This window comes from Elephas maximus, chromosome 1 (genome assembly GCF_024166365.1).
Source record: "Elephas maximus indicus isolate mEleMax1 chromosome 1, mEleMax1 primary haplotype, whole genome shotgun sequence".
In the NCBI taxonomy this organism is placed as follows: Eukaryota; Metazoa; Chordata; class Mammalia; order Proboscidea; family Elephantidae; genus Elephas; species Elephas maximus.
The window spans coordinates 153,776,318-153,797,319 of NC_064819.1; the positions used below are offsets into that span (position 1 = coordinate 153,776,318).

The 21,002-nt window shown below is 40.6% G+C and overlaps 1 protein-coding gene across 6 annotated transcripts in view; it reads right to left on the reverse strand.

Annotated features, from left to right (window-relative positions):
* Window positions 1-21,002, reverse strand: part of BACH2 (BTB domain and CNC homolog 2) — a 413,769-nt gene that overhangs the window by 159,852 nt on the left and 232,915 nt on the right. For all 6 annotated transcript variants that reach the window (XM_049897348.1, XM_049897383.1, XM_049897374.1 and 3 more), the window contains one exon: window positions 5,238-5,386. The gene's annotated coding sequence lies outside the window, so the exon portion shown is untranslated. The remainder of the gene's footprint in view (window positions 1-5,237; window positions 5,387-21,002) is intronic.

Consider the following 21,002-nt stretch of genomic DNA (forward strand, 5'->3'; position numbering starts at 1 on the left):
ACAGAAGTTGATGGAATACTCATTGAGATGTTTCAACAAGTGGATGCAGCACTAGAAGTGCTCACTTGTCTATGCCAAGAAATTTGGAAGATAGCCACCTGGCCAATCAACTGGAAAAGATCCACATTTGTACCCATTCCAAAGAAAGGTGATCTAGCAGAATGCTGAAATTATTGAACAATATCATTAATATCCCACACAAGTAAAATTTTGCTGATGATTCTTCAAAATCAGTTGCAACAGTACATCCACAGGGAACTGTAAGAAATTCAAGCCAGATTCAGAAGAGGAAGTGGAACAAGAGATTTCATTGCTGATGTCAGATGGATCCTGGCTGAAAGCAAAGAATACTAGAAAGATGTTTACCTGTGTTTTATTGACTACGAAAGACATTTCACTGTGTGGATCATAACAAATTATGGATAACACTGCAAAGAATGGGAATTCCATAACACTTAATTGTGCTCATGAGGAATCTGTACTTAGACCAAGAGGCAGTCATTTGAACAGAAGAAGGGGATACTGAGTGGTTTAAAATCAGGAAAGGTGTGCATCAGGGTTGTATCCTTTCACCACAGTTATTCGATCTGTATGGTGCAAGCAAATAATCAGAGAAGCTGAACTATATGAAGAGGAATGTGGCATCAAGATTGGAGGAAGGCTCATTAACAACTTGCAATATGCAGATGACACAACCTTCCTTGCTGAAAGTGAAGAGGACTTGAAGCACTTACTGATGAAGATCAAAGATCATTTAGCCTTCAGTATGGATTACACCTCACCATAAAGAAAACAAAAATCCTCACAACTGGACCAATAAGCAACGTCATGATGAACGGACAAAAGATTGAAGCTTTCAAGGACTTCATTTTACTTGGATCCACAGTCAATGCCCATGGAAGCAGTAGTCAAGAAATCAAACGATGCATTGCATTGGGCAAATCTGCTGCAAAAGATCTCTTTAAAGTATTAAAAAGCAAAGATGTCACTTTAAGGACTAAGGTGTGCCTGACCCAAGCCATGGTGTTTACAATTGCCTCATATGCATGTGAAAGCTGGATAATGAATAAGGAAGACCAAAGAAGGATCATGCCTTTGAATTATGATGTTCATGAAGAATATTGAATACACCGTGGACTGCCGGAAGAACAAACAAATTTTTCTTGGAAGAAGTATAGCCAGAATGTTCATTAGAAGCAAGAATGGTGAGACTTTGTCTCACATACTTTGGACATGTTATCAGGAGGGACCAGCCCCTGGAGAAGGACATCATTCTTGGTAAAGTAGAGGGTCAGTGAAAAAGAGGAAGATCCTCAATAAGATGGACTGATGCAGTGGCTACAATGGGCTCAAGCATTACAATGACTGTGAGGATGGCCAGGACCTGGCAGTGTTTCGTTTTGTTGTAGATACAGTCGCTATGAGTTGGAACTGACTTGACGGCACCTAACAACAATGGACTAACCTGGTAGACTCAATCCTGCATAGTCTCCACAGGACCACAGGTTATGCACTAAATTGTTGTATGATCTAGGGACACAATCATAGCTCTTCTTGCCAATGTAGAAATTTGGTGATGGAAAATAAATTATTCTTCATTTAGAATATGTTAAAGCAGGTATCATAATGATTAGAAGCAGTTAGCATGAAAACTATTTGCTATTCATTTTCTCTCAAAGCTTTCATTTTCTACTATTTTTGAATCTGTGACAAGTCTGTATTTCTCTGTTCCTGCCTAAACTTCCATCCCTATGATCAAGACCTAAGTTGCCACAGTAAACCACATGGCTCCATAGCTCTGCACACTCTGGTGGCCTATACATGGAGTCGGTTGTTGAACATACCATTCAGTTGAACTGAAGCAGCTCCATTCTAGGGGCACAGGTGGTTACACATTTCCCCTCATCACAGGGAAGCAGATTTCCTCTGTGTGTAAATGGCACTTTGGTAGACACTACAGTTGTCTATGGCAGCTTTTTCTGATGAATTCTGACAAATATGTCTTTACCCTGATATGAAACCCAATCCTAAGGCTGAAATATAACATTCTGCAGACCCCTTGCCCTTGCCATCTTCTGGGGGCGGCAGAGTGGTTAAGTGCTACAGCTGCTAACCAGAAAGTCAGCAGCTCAAATCCGCCAGATGCTCCTTGGAAACTCTGTGGGGCAGTTCTACTCTGTCCTATAGCGTTGCCATGAATGGGAACCGACTCGACGGCAATGGGTTTTTTTGGTTTGGGGGGTGCCCAAAGTGTAAGAGCGATGGTATTAGGGCTGAGGGACGTGTGAGTGACATATTCTTACTACACTCTCACAAACTGTAGCATCTCTTGTCAAGTACCAACTGGTCATTATGCACACCATTCTTGGGGGAAGGTGAGCACTCGTATTCAGTTTTATAGAGACCCTCTAGGTACTCGTGACTGAGTGCTTTGCCCAGGGGCACAGAGGGTGATTTGGGCAGGCTTATCCATCTCTGGTAGGATCCTGAAGCCCCGATTCATCTGAGGAGTCACAGCAGCTTTCTTCCCTCCATGACCATAGATAGGAAAGGAACTGTGTTATGGATTGAATTGTGTCCCCCCCCAAAATATGTGTTGTAAATCCTAACCCTTATACCTGTGTTTATAATCCCATTTGGGAATGGATTTTCTTTGTTATGTGAAATAAGCAATACTAGTGTAAGGTGTGTCTTAAGTCAATCTCTTTTAAGATATAAAATAGCAGATTAAGCAAGCAAGCAAGTAAGCACAGAGGGAAAGAAACACGCCACGTGATTGCCAAAGAACCTAGGAACAGAAGCTGTGAAGAGACAAGAACCTTTCCCGAGAGCTGACGGAGAGAGAGAGACTTTCCCTATAGCCTGCTTTCTGAATTTGGACTTCTAGCCTCCTAAACTGTGAAAGAATAAATTTCTGTTTGCTAAAGCCACCTATTTGTGGTATTTCTGTTACAGCAGCACTAGATCACTAAGACAGACTGACATTATGGTCATCCCACAGGAAAACCAGATGTGTAAAGGTGGAGACTCACAGAATGCCCAAGCTGGAAGGAGCATCTGAGCCAATCCCTTTTTTTCACTTCATGGTGAAGAGGCCTCACAACCGATGACCTTCCTCCCAAGAATGCTGCGCAGAATAACTAATTAGCGCTTGACAGAGATGTGAGAGTTTGTAAGGATGGAGTAACAATAGCTAATTACATCACTCACTACTCTGTCAGCCCAAATACCAGCCAAGCTATCCTTTGGGCAGCCCCCACAAGGCTGTCGTGGGTTAATTCTATGATAGATTTCTTTTATCGTCTATCACTTTTTCTCTTATTTTTCTGATTTTGTGATCTTTATTATAAACACATGCATTTAAACCTATCTCCAGGATTTCTCGTTCTGTTAATGTTTAGGCAATAGATATATTCCCTCATTATGTATTTGCTTGGCAACTGCTTTATTAATAGTGATTATTCTCAGTTCCAGAGAGTTATAAAAGAATTGTAAGTGCTAAGTGCTACTTTGAATTATAATATTTACCATATTCAAGTAAAATGCTATAAATCACAGTGCTTATCCATAGATTTAAAATGCCGAGAAATTTCTCAAACATTTACTGGACAGCATCACTCATACTATTTTTATGCTCACGGCAACTCAGTAAAACAAAGAAAAAAATGTTTAAAATCTCTACAACAAGAGCCTAGAAATATACAAAATGTATATTCATAGGCACATATGTACATTTGTATGTATGCTCATATGCATCGCGGTGTGTATTTGTTTAGCCAAAATCTTCTAGTTTCTTGTATTAATATGCAATGAATTGTTCTTGTCCTCAGCAGGTACCTAACTGGCTTGTTCCAAAGCTAACACAATAATATGTTGATCCTCAAAATGTATCAGTCCTGAGAACTTAAAACCCCACAAAAACCTGGGATTGCTGACTTGGGTTATTTATTAGAGGTGTGCCTACCTTCACACCTGTGCTTTGTAAATCAAGTCACACTTAAGTGTACTACGGGAGGGACAATACTATGATGACTCACTTTGAAAGGGAACAATATATTTTTCCAGCCCAGTGGAAAAATGATTTTCTCTTTTGAGCATCTCTACAAGCATGATAAGCACACCTGCAAAAAGACTGTAGCTGCAGTTTAGCCCAATATCAGCACCATTAATCACACCTGTAGAAAACCAAGGGCAAAGAATGACTGGTACTAGGAGCTCTGGAGCAGGGTTTCCAACCAGTTCATTCTGGTTCCAACCCCTGCTGAGAATCTGAATTTCTAACAAGTTCGCTGCTGAGAATTTACTTTTCCACCCCAGATATACTGAATCAGAGCCTACATTTTAACAAGATCCCCAGGTGATTCTTATGTATAACTTCCTAGGAACTTGTCAGAAATTCAAATTCTCAGCAGGGAACTTGTTAGAAATGCAGATTCTTAGCAGGGATCAGAACTGGACTGGTTTGAAGTCTTGCTCTGGGGTAAAGCTGGCACAGAATAATAATACCTACTTGGCTGGACTTTCAAATAGACAGGTGGTAAGGGAATCTTAAAACTCTCTTTTCTGAGTCATGAGTCAATGTACTTTGTAAGGCATTAAATACTTTAAGACCGACATTTAATACTGAAGTACACTCCTTTCTATTTTTATTATTCTTGAGTTAAAGCAGTGATTCTTAAAGTGGGGTCCCTGGACCAGCTAGAATAGCATCAGCTAGGAACTTGTTAGAAAAGCAAATTCCTGGCTTCCCAGACCTACTGATTAGGAAATTGTGGGAGTGCGGCTCAGCAACCGGTACTGAGGTAAATTTGTACAGGGTAATTGCGAAAAGCACTGAGTTAAAGAAAAGGAGCCCCGGCAGCACACGATGGTTAAGCACTTGGTTAAGTGCAGTGGTTAAGGGTTCGAAAGGTAGGCGGTTCAAACCCACCTGCTGCTCCATAGGAGACAGATGTAGCAGGCCTGCTTCCGTAAAGGTTTACAGCCTTGGAAACCCTATGGGGCAGTTCTACTCTGTCCCACAGGGTTGCTATGAGTTGGAATCTACTCGTTGGCAGTGGATCTGGGAGTTAAGAAACCACCAATGTGCAGACTCCACACCCCCCTTCCTCAGTTAAGATACATTGTTAAAAGTAATTCATGTGCGTTTAGGTTATTTGTTCTTTTTGCCTAAGACAATTCTTATGATACATTCACCATTGTCAAGTTTTGGAAAAGAAACCTTAGCCAACACTTACATGTAATTTTTCCAGGTCCTGTGCTGGCGTCGAGTCTTAGGATGCAGGGCACTGGGTGAACGGAGAAATGAGAAGGCTACAGCAATCCATTCAGACATGGACCCCAAAGCTTTGTGGGGCAACCTTGTGACAGGTCACTGAGTGTCCTCCTATTTGGAGAGGAAAAGTTGTCCATTAGCAAAGTAAACCTTGCATGCTAATGTTTTCCCCTCCTTCCTGCTATCCTTCTATGCCCCCCATCCTACCCTCCCCCCTACCGCCCCGTCTGCTTTTATGACCTCTAATTTACGATGCCTCTGGCTGTGTTCCCCTTGACTAATCCACACACATGGAATAAGACAAACTAGTTCATGGTATTAAAAGCCTCATGCCCTTGTGGAGCCCTATTCCTTTAGGTAAGAATCCCTCACAGGGTACTCTCCTGAACTTAAAAGCAGCTTGGAGATAGGTCAGCGTCCAATCAGCCATCCCCTCCTCTATCTCATCTCATGAGTGTTTGATTTCAACAAATCAGATATCCTGGCTTAAGAGACACATGGGACTGTGGTAACAAGAAGAAGTACAGAAAAACAAATGACTGACTGAAATGAGGTGACTCTCTGGTGCCCCAAATATGTTCATTTTTAAAAGAAAAATATATTTTTTCTGATGCTAAATTAATACATGCAAGCTCATGTAGAACATGTGGAAAATACAGAAAAGCATAAGCAAACAAACAAACAAAAGATCATTTATAACCTTGCCACTAATAAGATCACTAAATGGTATTTTGTTGTATAGGTTCACTACCTCTTATCTGAAACTCCTAGGGCAAGACATGTTCTAGAATACAGAATTTTTTGGATTTTAGAGTGTATCGTGATGCATATCCCATACATTACATAACTCTCCATCAGGGCCTGGAGTAACACCCTGTAATCAAACACACTAAATAATTCTGCAGCAAAACATGTGTATATTTCTATTTTGTGGGGTAAAACACAGACTATAAATAGCCTCATATCAGTTCGGGCCAGTTTTTTTTTCTACCAAATGTTATTAAAAACAAGAACTTCTGATTTTTGGACTCAGGATTGGGGATAAGGGATTGTGAACCAGTACTCCTTTCAGAAGGGAACCCTGGTGGCACAATGGTTAAGTAGTTGGCTGCTAACTGAAAGGTCAGAGGTTGCAACCTACCAGCCACTCTTCAGGAGAAAGATGTGGCAGTCTGCTTCCGTAAAGATTACAGCCTTGGAAACTCTAAAGGGCAGTTCTACTCTATCCTACAGGGCGGCTGCGAATCAGAATCAACTCCATGGCAGTGGGTATCTCAGATACCAAAAAAACTCAAAGTTTTGTTCCTGCTTTTTCATTCAATGCTATACAAATGTGATCCTTTTCTCAAGTTATTAAAAATATGCCTTTTAATGTCCATGTAATATTACACCCCATAGAAATGGGGTTTATTTAACTATTTTTCTCACTGTTGAAATTACATTTTTGTTTATTGGAAATAATGCTTTCAGTATCAGACTATCTGAATTTTTAAATCTTTTCTTAGGTAGAATTATAGAAAAAGAATTATTGGGTCAAATGGTATGAACTTTAACGGTCTTGATGACTTTCCAGGAAGGCTGAACCAGTCTACACATTGTCAGCAGCATGAGTGCCCAGGTAATTTGTTTAATAATCCCCTTTATCATAACACATCCAGCGCTGTCGAGTCAATTCCGACTCGTCATAGACACAGCAAAAATGCACTTGCAGCCAACATATCTTAACAAATTCTGATTAGTGATGGCCAAACTTAGGAGATTTTACTTTTGTTTTTCTTACAAAGAGATAGTTAATATCTCCCTAGTTTTTATAGAACAAAAGAGAAAGAGGATTAATGTAATTTCACTATCGAATTACTCTCATTAAGCCAGACTGGGTCAGGTCTGGGCAATGCCGGGAGTTGCCACTCGCCTATGGGGTCTTTTTAACATGGAAAGGAGTATCAGGGGAGAATGAAATAATTCACACATCACTCCAAGATGAAAAACAATCAGCTGCTGATTATTTGTGGCTGATAATTTAGCTTTTGGACTACTGACTGAGGACTTGTGTTTCTTTTCCCTTTGGTATCTTCCTATTTCTTGCATGCCCATCTGCGAGCAGAAAAGAGAAGATGCGAAGATAAAATCAAATTAGACAAGCTAATAATGATGGCTAAAGCTCATGAGTGCTTACAATGTGTCAACTGTAGTGCCAGGTGCCTTGCATGTATTATCTCATTCAATGCTAAGGAAAAAAAAAAAAAAAAAACCAAACCCAGTGCTGTCGGGTCAATTCCGACTCATAGCGACCCTATAGGATAGAGTAGAACTGCCCCATAGAGTTTCCAAGGAGCGCCTGGTGGATTCAAACTGCTGATCCTTTGGTTAGCAGCGGTAGCACTTAACCACTATGCCACCAGGGTTTCCTCAATGTTAAGTGCACTGGTATAAAATCCAGTGGCAGAGAAGGTTGAAAGTATGTGCTTGGTCACAAACCCCGGTCCCTTCACCCTAGTAAGTTTGGAGGAATAGAAGTTTGGAATTTCAAAGATTTATTCAAGCCTAGTGGAAACCCTGGTGGCGTAGCAGTTAAGTGCTATGGCTGCTAACCAAGAGGTTGGCAGTTCAAATCCGCCAGGTGCTCCTTGGAAACTCTGCAGGGCAGTTCTACTCTGTCCTATAGGGTCGCTATGAGTCGGAATCGACTCGGCGGCAGTGGGTTTGGTTTTTTGGTTTTTAGTGTCTCATTACCTTGATGACTTAAGTCTGGTTATAAATCATAAACCTTGCCTTTACACTCTGGTTAGTGTCATCTACAGCATCTATATACGAAGCAGGGAAAACAAAAAAACCCAAACCCATTGCCGTTGAGTTGATTCCGACTCATAGCGGTCCTATAGGACAGAATAGAACTGACCCAGGCGGTTTCCAAGGAGTGCCTCGTGGATTTGAACTGGCGATTTTTTGGTTACCAGCCGTAGCTCTTAACCACTATGCCACCAGAGTTTCCAAAGCAGGGAAAATGGTGTAAATAAAATCAAAGAAAACTCTAGGTAACTGTAAACTCTTTGAAGGTCCTATATATATTGACACAAGGGAGGCTGTATCACTTAGAGCACAATAGAGTGTTGAGGGTCTATTTGACATACAACACAAAACAGGTTTTACCCAGAGAAACACATGAAAACACACACACACAATAAGAGATTAAAACAACAACAACATGCAAATGAATTCTCCCCAAAGTGACGGCAAATTTGCAAAGCTAACGCAGGACTCTTAACCCAACGTGTCTTTTCATTTGTAGCATTTTCTAATAATTTTTCATTTTTTTTCCCCTTTACATATATTTAACTTTACAGGATAATTGGTAGAGAGAACACCACAATTTTCATTAACTCTTAGAAAAGAAAATTGAGACATTTCTGTGTTATATGGAGTAAAATAATCTTACTCTTTCCCTCATCTAAAAACTCAATTTCTGAACCTAGTATGTACTGTAAAATAGCTTAAGTTCAAAGAGGCAGAGAGAGAAACTGGCAGAAAGATAGAGAGAGAGAAAGAAGGGAAAGAAGGAGGGAGTGGGAGGGAGAGGGAGAAGGTGAAGGGAAGAAAGGAAGAGAGAGAGAGAAGGAAGGAAGAAGGGTTGGGTGCAAAAATATTTCAACTTTATTTTGGGAGTGAGTTATATGATTTTTTCTAAAAATTTTATCTAAAAGTAAGGGTTGTTTCTATAACAATGATAGACAAAAAACAAAACAAAACGAAAAAAATCAAACAAACTCCAAAGATGTATCAAGAAGTAGACCATTCACTGTAGCATCTCTTCGTAATTTAAGTAGCATTCTCCTGACAATTAGGTATCAAAGTGAGTATAATGGCTTATAAATGATTTTTCTTTGCCCTACTCAGATACGTGGTTAATTTTCTAAGCACACCAGGACTACAGGGTATGAAAAATGGGGTGATAATAGAGGAAATGATCTCTCAAAGAACATACTTTGTTTTTTCCAAAGGGCCTAATTGCTTGGGAGAAAAAATACAAAAAATGAATCACCAACTACAGCACAAATGATTACCAGAAGCTCTTTAGATACTCAAACTGCACAACTAGCATTTGTAAAGCTAATTACAAATTCGGATTCTCTCATTTTAAAAATATACTTGGAAGCAGCTCGCTTCTGTTTTAATGTTGAGCCAAAGTCTGTGCAATTGGCACGTTATCAAAGTAAAAAAAAAAACAAAAAACAAAAACTCTTGAACAAAGTTCCCACTTCCAATGTCTCTAAATCCTGAACTGCAAAATACCACAAGCTAAAAACTAGTCATGTCTTACATTTACAAAAGAGCTTTCAAAGCCCTCAGAGCCTTAGACCTTTGCCACGCTTAGTAGCTCTGTCATCTTGGACAGGCCACTCGGTACCTCTAAGCCTAACATAGCTCACAGGTTTTCGTGAGAATTAAACGAGAATGTATACAAGAGTTTTTCTTTTTTCTTTTCTTTTTTTTGCAAACTATAAAACATAAAATGCTGGGTATCAGTATTGTTTTTACTAACACTTTGTGAAACACAGAGATGTTAATCCCCATTTCACAGTTAAGGAAACAGATACAGGAAGATGTAGCAAAAAAAAAAAAAAAAAAAATACTGAGAAGATCTGGGTTTTATTTCTGAATTGGCCACAAACTCTCTGGGACTTGATTCCATCAGTAAAATAAGGGGGTTTGTTGAGATGATTTTAAGGTCTTGAGGACAGTGGTTCTATGATCTTGGACTTGGCCATGGCAGTGATAACGCAGCCTAGGAAAGACTCTCAGGAAGCAGTCCCTTGCAGCAGCCTAAGGCGCAGTGAAGCCAAGGGCAAGACCCATCGATCCAAGACCTGAAGCTCTGTGGCAGGGTCCTTGAGCAGCCTCCCACCCCAGGGATGGGACAGGCATTAACTAGCCTTTAGTTGCTAGATTGAGGCGAAGTTGGGGGAATTCTAGGTAAATGGCCAAGGCCTCTGGGGCAGAGAAGGGAGGTACTGGAGGAGCTAGAACCAACAGCTCTTTATTAACTGATAAAGATATTTCACTACTTTAACAACTAGTGTAGCCAAACAAATATATGTCAACCAAATGTCAGGCTTGCTAACAGCCCCACTGTTGTTTAGCTATCAGTTTTAAAAAGATAATTACCCCTGCGGGTCACCTACCCTTCTTGTCTGAATTCCTATAGTATAGAGGGAGATGTGTGAAAGGGCTGTGTATTTTTTTTTTTTTTTGGTATCATGAGCATACATCATGATCCCATTGGAATTTCACTTTAAAAAGATCAAGACCACTAACTTAGGCCTCTACTAATGATACTTTACCAAAGCTGTCCAATACAACTTTCTGTGATGGTGGAAATATTCAGTATCTGCACTGGCCATTATGGTAGCCACCAGCCACATGTGACTATTGAGCACTTGAAATGTGACTAATACATCTGAGAGACAAAATTTTTAATTTGTATCAACTTAAAATTGAAAGTCACATTTACATTTACTGGACAGTGCTGCTCTAAGCCACCTCACATACTAGTTTTCTTAGATGTATTTATTTCAGACCTTAGAAGCCCACAGGACAATATGCAACACATTCATTCAACACGTATTTACTGGCCACCTCTTGGAGCTAGGCACTAGTTGGGTGTCTTTAAACAATAGTGAACAGAAGAGCTATGGGCCCTTCTTGTCCGCATGGAGTTTCTTGGCAAGATTGATTTCCAAAGACCTCATGAAACCTTGACGTGGTTCACCAGACTGCTCTTAGGAAAAGGTGGGTGAGGAGATATGGTAATGCTACACTAAGCATGAAAGCACTGCATTTTCATTTCTTCATATTTACTGTTAGAGAAGCAGGGGGAAAGTTCAAAAAGAGGTATCTGAATGGCTACTATTCATTCACTTACAAGTAAAGCAACATGTCCAAGATATGGGAAATTATCTGTAAGTAATTCCCTCTTGCAAAAACCTAAATTTACTTAAAAGAAAAAATTAGTGGGACCTGTATTCTTAATCTAAAAAAAAGTAAATGGTATTTAATTACAACAAAAATCATAAGAAGTATAAGTGTGTCTCCAGCTGCAAACCGTGGGCAAGGGAACATTTATACCAATTAGTTGTGAAATGATCAGGTTTTCTAGAAGGTGCTTCTTATATAAGTAAGGCTGATTGCATTCTTTATCCTTAGGACTCAATGCTTAGCTACAATTTTCTTAGCAGCTTTAACGGGATTTGCTTTTCCCCAGGAAACGACAGGTGGAGGTATTTTATTTTATTTTTTTAATCACAAATCTAATACCAACGACATAATTTCCAAGAGACACAAAAGTGGTTGAATGCTCTTCAGATTCCCAACATTGCTCCCTTGCTCCCTGGCTCCTTATGCTGTCAATTCTCCCCTTTCCTAATCACCTCTTGCCACCTGCCTGGGATTTACAGTGATGTAAAGAAACAAAACACTCAGAACTGGTTTACGCTTTTGTTTGAATCTTAACCCAGAGGTTGCCTTAACTTAAAAAGACAGGGACATCATGATTTGGGATGTAGAGTTTTACCAATTCTCTCCATGGTATTGAAATTATCACTTGAAGTGAAAATTTCATCAAGTAAAACAATCTGATTTTGCTCAGCATCCCAACGGAATCGTACGTGGATGACACTGGGGAGCAAGTCTGACTTCCCAGTTTCAAAATGTCACTTCTGGTACCCATGCCCAAAGTCAGACTATTGATTTTTAGGGTTAACAAATTGATTCTCCCATCTACTTACCTACACACACACACACAAGCACACACATCCACCATTAGTAATTTGAGTAGAAAGTGTTAAAAAACAAAACAAGAGTTTAAGTCTCAAAAATACAGATTGCATTTACAGATGATCATTTGCTAAAAAAAGGTCAAACTTCAAAAAGTTCTGCTTGTCCCATGCTGCAACAGAATATTACTGAAAATTTGGTGACAGCTTTAGTGATAAATACATTAACTGTGTGTGAGTGGCCCTGAAGTCCTTATTCATATTCAGAAACACTAAATGGAGTAGTCACATACCATTTTATAGCTAGAAGGGTTTCAAAAAGAAAAGGGTCAACTGGTGTTAGTTTTTTGGAAACTATGGAGTTTTTTTTTTTTTTTTTTTAAACTACATTTCAAACAGAGTTTAAACAGCCACTTACATAAGGCAGAAGACCTTTGAATCACAGATCTTGTGGCTTTTGTGTTTTGTTCTACTGGCCTGGGAAGGTGACGCAAGGAAATGTGCTTTTTTGCTGCAGTGAAGACAGAAGCCATTTAAGACAGGATGGAGAAATTTAATTAAGATAAAACAACTCTGAAAGTTTCCACTTAACACATTTCAGGTGCTGGGACCAAGTTATTCTAGTTGGAGAACCAAAGTGAGAAAATTTACTTCTTTGCTATGCAAGGTGTCTACAATGGGAGAGCTTGTTCAGATTTTCACCCCTATCACAGAGGATGGGGCAATCAGAACTACTCGCCACTAACAATTCAGAAAAGAGAAAAAGCTAAAAAGAAGCAAGGCTGGAGGTACATAATCTGATTTTTGGGTTTTTTTTAGTGCGATGGTTAAGAGCTCGGCTGCTAACCAAAAGGTCAGCAGCAGTTCGAATCCACCAGCTGCTCCTTGGAAGCCCTATGGAGCAGCTCTAGTCTGTCCTGAAGAGTCATTATGAGTTGGAATCAACTTGATGGCAACAGGTTTTGTTTTTTTTTTTTTTTGTAGACTTTATAAGGAGCCCTGGTGGTGCAATGGTTAAGTGCATGGCTGTTAACCAAAAGGTGGGCGATTCAAACCTACCAGTGGCTGATCTGGTCCCGTAAAAATAACAGCCTAGAAAACCGTATGATAGGGCAGTTCTGTTCTGTCCTATTGTATCTCTATGAGTCAGAATCAACTCGACAGCACGACAACAACTTGTTAAAACTGAAATGGCTATATTCGTGAAGTAGAGAAAGATTTGTTTTCTACAGCAGACTCTTGAAAAAAAAAGTACTACCAGGCATTATTAACAGATGATGTTATCTGCTCTCCAACACTGGACGTAGCAGTGAAAATGATTGGTATCTCACTCTGGGTCCAGTCTTTGAAGATCATAATCATCCCTGGCAATACCCAAGGAGAAAATGCCTAAAGTAAGGACTGGGTGGTAGCAGTTCTGCTGTGGCATTCCAGGGTGTTTCTAGGGCTCAGGAACCATATTTTCCATCCTTTCTTCAAGGATCATTTGAGAAATCAGGCAGCTGGAGGCTAAGCTCCTGCACCACTCCACCTGCAGGAATGCAGATGGACAGGCATGTTGGGGTCCCTGTCAACTTAGAAGGGCAGTTCCTGGGAACACAGATGGCATCAACAGTGCCTTGACTCCTCCAAGGTTCAACACTTGGTCTGAGTTGCTGAGGTCACTCTGCCTCCTTTCCTCTGTCTGAAAACTTTGTCAGTGTTTCATTTATTGGCCAGAGAAAATCTACAAAGCCCTACTCCTTTCTGAGGAGCTGCACATGCTTGCTAGCCTCGCCTGCCAAAGGCAGGTACGCCTTGACTTCTAAGCTGCAGAAGTACAGTGTCTCACACAAGGCAAGGTGCTGCTGGGCTGACCCCAGGTGAGGCTGGTAGAGTCCATACAGATTGGATGCTGCAGCAGGGGCAAGGGCTGCAACAAGTCTGGCCAAGGACCTTGAAGACAGGTAAGGTGAGACATCTAACCCACTGATTCAGTTAAAGGATTTACTATTGACTCAGTTGTTCCAGCCAAACACCTAGGAGTTATCTTGTGTATCTCTGTCTCTCCCTCACTTCTGACATCCAATTCATCAGCAAATCCTGTTGGTTCTGTCTTCAAATTGCATCTTAAATCTGTCCACTCTTCTCTGTTTCCATTGCCTTCACCATCATCTCTCACCGGGTCCACTGCCGCTGTCATGGTAACTGCCTGTTTTCAGGTCCAAGTCTATGCCCAGGTTAGGTGATTCACTAAAAGGACCCACAGGACTCAGCATGTAGCTGCACTCACAGCTACCATTTATTACAGTGAAAGGATACAGAGTGAAATCAACAAGGGAAAAGGCTCATGGGGCAAAATCTGGAGGAAACCAGGCACAAGCTTCCAAGCGTCCTCTCCCAGGGGAGTCACATGGGCTGCTCTTAATTTCTTCAGCATCGAATTGTGACAACATGTTCGAAGTACTGTCTACCAGGGAAACTCATTAGAGACTCAGAGCCCAGGGTTTTTGTTGGGGACTGTTCATGTAGGCACCCTCTGCCTGGTACGCACCAAAATGCCAGACTCTCAGAAGGAAAGCAGGTGTTCAACATAAACCACACTGTTTATACAAAGAGCTTAGGCAAAGTAAACCTTCCTTATTAGGGAATGGTAGTAACAATCCTGAAATTCAAGTCTCCAGATGCCAGCCAAGGCTCAATCTTGTAAGCAGGCCTTACTAAGGATAGCAATTGTCATAGATTGAATTGTGTCTCCCCAAAATATGTGTCGACTTAGCCAGGCCATGAGTCCCAGTATTGTGTGATTGTCCATTTTATGTGATTTTCCTATATGTTGTAAATTCTATCACTATGATGTAATAAGATGGATGGGTGGCAATTACATTGATGAGGTCTACAAGATTAGACAGTGTCTTAAACCAATCTCTTTTGAGATATAAAAGAGAGAAGCGAGCAGAGAGGCATGGGGACCTCATACCACCAAGAAAGCAGTGCTGGGAGCAGAGCGCATCCTTTGGACCTGAGGTTCCTGTACTGACATGCTCCCAGACCAAGGGAAGACTCATGCATCACAAGGACCTTCCTCCAGAGCCCACAGAGAGAGAAAGCCTTCCCCTGGAGCTGACATCCTGAATTTGGACTTCTAGCCTACTAGACTGTGAGAAAATAAATTTCTCTTTGTTAAAGCCATCCACTTGTATTTCTGTTATAGCAGCACTAGATGACTAAGATAGCAATCTTAGGCCTGCTATGTTAACTCTTCTCTGCATGGAGCAGAGTTCCATTCTGTCCCCTCCCCAACAGCTACACATCACCCTGTTTGGTTCCGTTAGAGTATTAATCACAATCTGCATGTTAATTTATTATGTTATTACCTATTGTCCCTCCAGATTTACATAAGACCTATGTGATGGCTAATTTTATGTGGCAAGAACCTAACCTTTCTTATTTACCACTAATCCCTAGCACTTGGAAGAATGCCTGGCACAAACTTGAAGAATCAATAAATGAATGAATGAATGAATGCCAAATCACTGCAGGGTCGAGTGGCAGATGCATATACTAGAAATAGTGGAGGCACGCTGCTCTGTGGATCTCCCTGCCTTCACTGACCCTTGAGTTGTCACACTCAAATTTGATGTACTTCCAGCTCGAATCCTGCCTGGAGACTGACCACACAGCTGCTCTTACCCTCCTCTCCAGCTGCCATCTTATGATACAACCTCTTCTTTCCCCGGAGGCTCTGTTTCCTGCTTTGTCTTCCTCAGTGACCTCAGTTTCTGGATTTACAGTCTCTACATTCCAGCCACCACCTGCTTATATAAATATCAGTAGTGCTAAATCTTGTCCTTGGGCCATGGCCCTGAGTCCTGCTGTGCCGATAACCATGTGGCACTGTCAGGCTCAACTCCAGTCTTGCTGGAGTCCCTAACGCAGCCTGACATCAACCCCCGATGGCCCTCCGCCCAGGCCTGTGTCTTGGGCCACCTCACTCCCTTCCCGTCTGCCTTCTCTTCTCACTTCCAAGTTCATGGATGACTGCTGGCTGGCTAAGAAAGAGAAAGAATGGGGAACAGAGAGAATGAAAGTAAAAAGCCAAAGAAGCTCTATGTGTACACACAGGGAGATGGCGGACTATATTTGTCCATAAGGATTTTTATACTGCTCTGCAGACCTGTATTTTTTTCTCCCTTAGTGAGTTTAAATTATGGAACAGCAGAGTTGAAAGTGACCTTGGAGGTCACTTAGTCCAACCTTCTCATTTTACTGATGAAGAAATCCAGGTGTGGGAAGAAGATGGGAAGAGAAAGTAGTATTTATTGAGGGCTTACCAGCTGCATCCATATTCATGGTCCCAGGTCCCACAGCCAGTGAGTGGCAGAGGTGGGACCTCACAATGCTTAAATGAGCACTTTCATTTACCACATAATCTTTTGTCTGTTATTTATGTAGTCATATCATACATAGAAAAGGGCTTGGTCCAAAGGGCTTGGTAGTATCGTATAAATCAAAAAACCAAACCCACTGCTGTCGAGTTGATTCCAACTCATAGCAACCCTAGAGGATGGAGTAGAACTGCCCGATAGAGTTTCCAAGGAGCGCCTGGTGGACTTGAACTGCCAACCTTTTTGGTTAGCAGCCATAGCACTTAACCACTATGTCACCAGGGTTTCGTATATCATAAAGATACTTGGCATTCTTGTCGCAAAGGCAAATGATTTTCCCTCATTTTGAGTACATTTTGAGTACTTCCTGAATAGTAAATTCAAAATAAGATTGAAGGAAGAGAAAAAATTGAAGGAAAAGACAGGTGGAAAATAAACTTTGGGAGTTACATTTCATTTAACAAAACTGTTAATACATATCAGGTGCTCTGATATGCAGGTTCTTCTTCACTGCTCTCCTAGTCTTGAAACTGGAACTTTGAGAACGCTGGCCACCAGGTGAAAAGGTAGCTTTTGTTATTTCTCTGGGTTCTATACTACCATATCTGTTTACAAAAACTTTATGCAACCCAGGACATCACAGCTTTCCACACCTCCTCCATAAAAGGACAAGTAAAACAGTATTTCTTGGAAAGATAAGTATTTATCAGTGCTCTGCATCTATACGGAGCTGTCTCTGCCACTCCAGTCTGTTTTGAAGCAGGGTTTCCTTTCAGGATCAGTGGCATATATAGCTACCATTTACTTTTTGTACCTCTGGGGTTCACTGGGAAGCTACTGTCCCACTGATAGTACGTGCTGCTGGCAGGCAGGGCCCTAAAAAACCGCTTGAAAGGGAAAAAAACAGGCATGTGCTGCAAATGACTGTTTTTCCAGTACAGTATGAGCTGGTGCTGAATCACCGAATTTTTGGTAGGAAAAAACACGAATTCTGGCAATTTTTATTTGGTACACATATATACCTCTGGACTCTGGGGATACGATTTGTGTTTACAAGGGGTACACATGTGTATCTCTGAATGCCAAGTTACGATTTGTCAAATGAGGCATAAAGCAAAAACCATATTGCCTACCAAAAATTCAGACACACTCAATGATTCAGCACACCCTCCATGACTGAAAACACATAGTATCAACAACAAATAAAAAGGAAAAAAATAATTGGGTCATGAAAGGGTTAAAAGTGTTGGCACAAAGCACAAAGTCCCTTAGCTATTCAACTTTGAGTTCAACTGCATAATACATATAACAAGATTTCTTTTTTTCCCCTTCCCTTCTTGGTTTAATGACCTCAAATGTACCAACATCCTGTCTTACCTAATCCCCTAACAAGTTCTATCAAATGCCAGGACAGAATCAGACAGCACTGCAGGCTGAGGTCATTCACTAAGAATTCAATTTTATTCCAAAAATTAGGAGTGCCAGACCATTTAACACAATTTATCACACAGCCAGAAAATTTGTCTGGCACTTTACGATAAATGTTAAAACCAACTTTTTTTAAACCTTTCTCCTGTCATAGACCCTTTAAGAACCTGATGACCCTCTCTCCCCAAGAAAAAATGCACACGCACCAAACATTTCCACGCAATTTTTAGCGTTCAAGGGTCCTTTGAAGCCTACCCAGGGGTCCCCTAAGAATCTAGGTTAAAATCTCCTGCTGTAAATAAACTCCAACAGGAGTTCATTTTGTCTACAGACCCCAGTACTGGATCCTGGTACCTGGACTGTCCCAGGATGACTTCCTCTGGGGCCACTTTAGTCTTTGGAGGAAATATGACTTCTTTTTCGTGTAGACTTCAGGAACATCCCTACCTGATTTCTAGTCAAACTTACTGTCAGCATGCCTGTGTCTCTCACCAAGTCAGCCTGCCGCTCTGGGAACACACATGACATGATGGGTCTATCTTGATGTTCGTAGGTTCTGCTCTTTAATTTGCCAACCCGGATCTGTCTGTCCCCTTTCTCTTACCATTACTTTCCATGTCTGTCATTTATAGCACTTGGAACATTTTAAAATATAAACTTGATTTTTTTCTTTACGCTAAAAGTAACAACCTCCTCTTTGTATTTAATTTCATTTCCTCCCAAAGCATCCTTCACCCTTTCATATCTTTGCTCCTTGGGAATTATCATAGCCCACCACTCTAAGTGGGAGACCCTGTCAGTTCTCTGTTTGGCTTGGGATGGGGTTTCTCCTTTAGGGGCAGTGTGGTGCAGTGGGAGGAAAATAAACTTTAGGGTCAGACAGACCTGAGTCCAAATCCAATTTACTAGCTAAGTGACTTTGGCCAAGTAACATAAACAAAGCCCCCGTTTTCTAATATGAAAAAATGGGGATGATAATGATATTGCACATCTTTTCACATCTTCTTTGGAGAAATGACTATTCAAATTCTGTCCATTTTTAACCTGGCTATTTGTCTTTTTACTACTGAAATGTAATAATTTTTTATATATTCTGGATACAAGTCCCTTATCATATAGATGGTTTGTAAATGTTTTCTCTCATTCTGTGGGTTAACGCTTCACTTTCTTAATGGTGTCCTTTGAAGCACAGGAGTTTTAAATTTTGACGAAGTCATCGTTGTCTATTTTTTCATCATTTGTGCTTTTGGTGTCCTATGGAAGAAACAACTGCCCAATCCAAGGTCACAAAAATTTACTCCTATGTTTTCTTCTAAGAGTTTTATAGTTTTAGCTCTTACACCTAGTTCTAGGATTCACTTAGAGTTAATTTTTGTATATGGCATGAGGTGAAAGTCTAAGTTCATTCTTTTGCAAGTGGATACCCAGTTGTCCCAGCACCATTTGTTGAAAAGACTCTTCTTTCTCCACTGAATTGTCCTGGCACGTTGTTGAAAAATAAAAAAAAATTTTTAACCCATAAATGTAAGGGTTTATTTCTAGACTCTCAGTTATATTCTACCGATTTATATTAGCATGTCCTTATGCTAGTACTATACTGTCTTATTACTGTATCTTTGTAGCATGTTTTAAATCAGAAAGGTGAGCTCTCCAACTTTGTTCTTTTTCAAGATTGTTTTAGCTATTCTGGGTTCCTGGCATTTCCATATGAATTGTTAATTTTTGTACAAAACCCAACTGGGATTCTGATAGAGACTGCACTGAATCTGTAAATCAGTTTGGGTAATACTGCCATTTGAACAATATTACCTCCTCTGATCCATGAACATTGGATATCTTTCCATTTATTTAGGTCTTCTTTGCTGGAGCCCTGGTGGCGCAGTGGTTAAGAGCTCAGGATGCTAACCAAAAGGTCGGCAGTTGGAATTTACCAGCAGCTTCTTGGAAATCCTATGAGGCAGTGCTACTCTGTCCTATCGGGTCGCTATGTCAACAGGTTTTTCGCTTTCTTTAAACAATGTTTTATAGTTTTCAGTGTACAAGTCTTGCAATTTTTTTGTTGAATTTATTTCTAATTATTTTATTCCCTTCAACGTACTGTAAATGGCATTGTTTCATTTTCAGAGTTTTGCTGCTAATACATAGAACTACAATTGATTTTTGTGTATTGATCTTGTATCCTACAATCTTGTTGAACTGTTTTATTCATTTTAAGAGGTTTTTTTTTTTTTTTTGGTGTGTGTGTGGATTGACATCTTAATTATCATTAGTTATTCTAAAGCAGAGGTAAATCCTGGTACACAGCCCTACTACTTAAATTGCACTGTAAATACTGAGAACCCAGGCTGCCACTCCCTCCTCCCCTGGTGCTGCTAGGGTGCCCTCACTTCTAGGTCATAGTTTTGGTGACATTGCTACTTTTACTGACAACTCATTTAATTTTCTGGAGAGAAAATTTCCTGGGACTCCAAGATACGTGGTAAAACATGAACCTATTTTCCATGGAAGTGGTTTTATAAGTAGAGGTCCATTTCCTAGGCTACCCCCTTAAGTCTAATTAAGTGGGCATCCTTAGGTGAGGATGATACAGGGGCTGCCCTCACCAGCCTCAAAGTAAAAGAATTTATAATTTGGGAAAGCATATCCTAAAGGATTTTGAATGAACCTTTACAAAATAACTTTCCTATAAGACAGACTTCTTGTGAGTTTTAACATAGACACTTCTTTTTACCTATCCCCCTTCTTTCCAAATTGGGGCAGGCTCCCATTGTACAGTACTTGAGGGGCAGCGATGATATTTCCACAAAAACTGCCAAGACTGGCACAAACCACAATTTTTTTTTTTTATTAGACTGTATCTCACTTCAGGTTTAAAAGCTGATTTCCAGCCAGCCAGCACTCAAGAGACCTACTTTGCATCTTGATTCATGAGTCACTGATTTGAACATGCATTTGCCCAGAATACCCAGGCATGTGAAAGGATCAAAATATCACACTTTGATTGATTCAGAAAGTTATTTTCTACCACCACGCAGTCTGAGAGTTTCTATGCTGCATCTGACTAATTGGGGAGGTGGAAGAGCAGGGAGCCAGGAGCCACTCTGTGAAAGGACTTGTCCCTCCTCTCAGGCACCTGGATCCCAGGGAGTAAAAACCCCAGCT